A 2,837-nucleotide genomic window follows, 5' to 3' on the forward strand; every position below is an offset into this window, starting at 1 on the left:
AATCATTTGAAATTTATCAATCTTCTGCAAATTAATATCTAACTTTCCAGAACCTGGCTTCTAATCAATAGAAGTAATAAGTCAAGTGAAGTTACTTTTCTCTTAAACCTGTGTGTTACATACTTGAGCATGACTGGAAAAACTATATGATTATCTTCAGTTTAGATAATTTTTCTTAACTCAGAGAGGAGACAGATCTAGAAATAAATAAATGCAATAAGAAATCATAGGTAATGATAAAAATAGTTAACATCTATGGAGCACTAGGCACTGTTCTAAGTGTTTTTATGTGTTAGCGCTTTTGGGCACTGTCATAACACTATGAAGCAGGGGCTATTACTATCCCCATATTACAGAGGAGGAAATTGAGGCACAATAGATGAAGTAACTTGCTCAAGGCAGTAGGTGGTTGAGCTGCAGTATTAACCCTGGCAGTCTGGCTCCAGAGCCTGTGCATCTAACTGCTTCCTGTGAGAAAAATTAGCTAAAGGTGTTGAGGACATCTCTCTCTCTCTCTCCCTCTCTCTGTCTCTCTCTCTCTCTCTCTTTCTTTCTCTCTCTCTCTCTCTCCTCTCTCTCTCTCTCTCTCTCTCTCTGTGTGTGTGTGTGTGTGTGTGTGTGAATTTGACTGAAGTAAGGATACAGGCTGATGGTGCACATAGATGCACTCCCATTTCATATTTCTGATCTGAAATTTTAATCAGGCACTAAGATGTAATATGGCAATTGTCTACTATGTGGGCTGCCTGGAAACCCTAAGATGGTTGGGGTAGAATGCCTGCTACATTTTGCCAATTGGGGCTGCTGCTCCTGGTACCCAGACCTCCTGTGTCAGCTCATTGCACAGCATTCCCAGTCCTAGGGCTGTTGCAGCTATGCTTGCACGTCTAGTAGAGACAATGGAAGGGGGAACTGTGTGTATGTTATAATTCAGTATGATGGCTTTATCAGTGTTCTTTGTAAAAGAAGAAAAAATAGAATTTCATTAAAATCTGGTGTTTTCTGAAAGTTTAGGTGCTTAATTAGAGGGCTCTTTGGCTTGATTTTGTGTCACGAACCCACTTTAGCAAAAGGCCAATGAATAGCCCAGATGTGTTACTCTTTTCAAATTAAATATCCCACAGTTTCATCCTCTAAAAATACATTCGCAAACAGTGGAAGGAATGCTCCAGCCCATAACACCCAGGGCAGGTGTTACTACTCTGTCCCCACTGTTCTGTCTTCCTGTGGCTGCCACATGTATGAAGTTGGAGTTATGACTTGATGAGCCAAATTGTCCTCCTCAGCTTCTTTTTGTTTTGTCACAATTAGCTGCACGTGCAGAACTGTTTTTATATGTAATTGCTCCCATGAGGGGGTAATTGCACCCAAAAGTGGCTGGTTGCACCAATGGCAGGAGCAATTAGTAACAGAAATGCAAATAATTGCAGGCATCCAAATTGCAGTCTTTTAAAAGGACACCCAGTAGAAGCTTGGCTAAAGATGTGGCCTGCTCTTTTTCCCACTGAAAGCGTATTTGTAATTTGAAACCAATATTGTAATCTTTGAACCTGCCTTGGCTTTCCATAGTTCTAGGGACTCTTGGAAATGATGTATATTACAGGACCAACAAAAAACCAGACTGATTCCAAATGTCAGCTCATTTAAGGCCTAGAAAATGAAGTAACTTAGAGGCAAAATTATATTTTGGAAAAAACACCTGCAGACAATCGAATAAATGCATTCTTAGCACAACTTTGAATTTCATATCTCCCCACACCAAACCTGGGAGAAACAGGGTCCCAGAATTAATAATAAAGTGATTGTTTCATCGATTCAGCCTCTAGTCACTGAATTACAGGAACTCTAGCCACATGCATTTCCCACCCCCTCCCCCAACCAGATTACTCCCAAGAGTCAGGAAGAGGCAGCCCCAGTGGGGCTTCAGCGTCACCTGTCTCCAAGGCTTTGCACACGTTCCCTGTGACCTCCTACTGCCGTTCACGGTCCAGGTAGCTCTGGGCTGTGCTGGATGGCTTTGGTCTGAGCAGCAGTTCTGCTGCTCCGGATGGCAATGCTGGCTTACAGGCTGCCGCTATGAAATGGGGGTAATGCCTTGTTTTCCATGTGTGTTACACTCTGTAACATATGCCACAAGGGAATGCATATTGCTCTTGAAGCCTTACAGAGGTGTTAGTGAAACACATCTTCTTTGTTTTGTATTCCAACCTCTCTCCCTTACTTTAGCCAGAGACCTGGGGGAGAGAGTACAGGGGAGGGCTAAGGGTGGGGGCAGCAGGAAGCCTTTGCAGAGGGCAATATGAGCCCCGCACTACCCACTGTATTCAAAATTACCCTTTCACTTAAATTCGCGCATCTGCACTAATGCTTTATTCTCCTAGGAGTTTCCTCCCATAAGCTTCTCGGGCCCTCATGAAAACAGACCTCCAAATGGGCTCCGCTTATTGGTCCACAGTGTTCTAGAGGTGCCTGAACATGCCAGAATTTTACTGGAAAGCAAGCCTAAGCTACCCTTGAGACCCCAGCTACAAGGGCATTGGTCAAGAGAGGAGCATTGCTCTAAGCAGGACAGGAAGGGAAGGCAATACTTTATAGCAAGGTGTTTTACAGCAAAGAAATAGAAATGTCCCCAGCAGAATGAAGAAAATATGCTCTGGTGATGTGTATATTATTTAGCATTCCGCAGTTAGCAAAGTCTTTTCCCTGGGGAATACGTTTGTTACATGAATCAATGCCAGTCCAACAGAAGAGTGCGGAAGAAATAAACCATCGATAATGTGCTTCTCTCTACCAGAGATACTGCACTTTTGTTTTGCTGGCAGGGTAGAGGCAGAACT

Source organism: Galeopterus variegatus, unplaced genomic scaffold (assembly GCF_000696425.1).
Source record: "Galeopterus variegatus unplaced genomic scaffold, G_variegatus-3.0.2 Scaffold8453, whole genome shotgun sequence".
Classification (NCBI taxonomy): domain Eukaryota; kingdom Metazoa; phylum Chordata; class Mammalia; order Dermoptera; family Cynocephalidae; genus Galeopterus; species Galeopterus variegatus.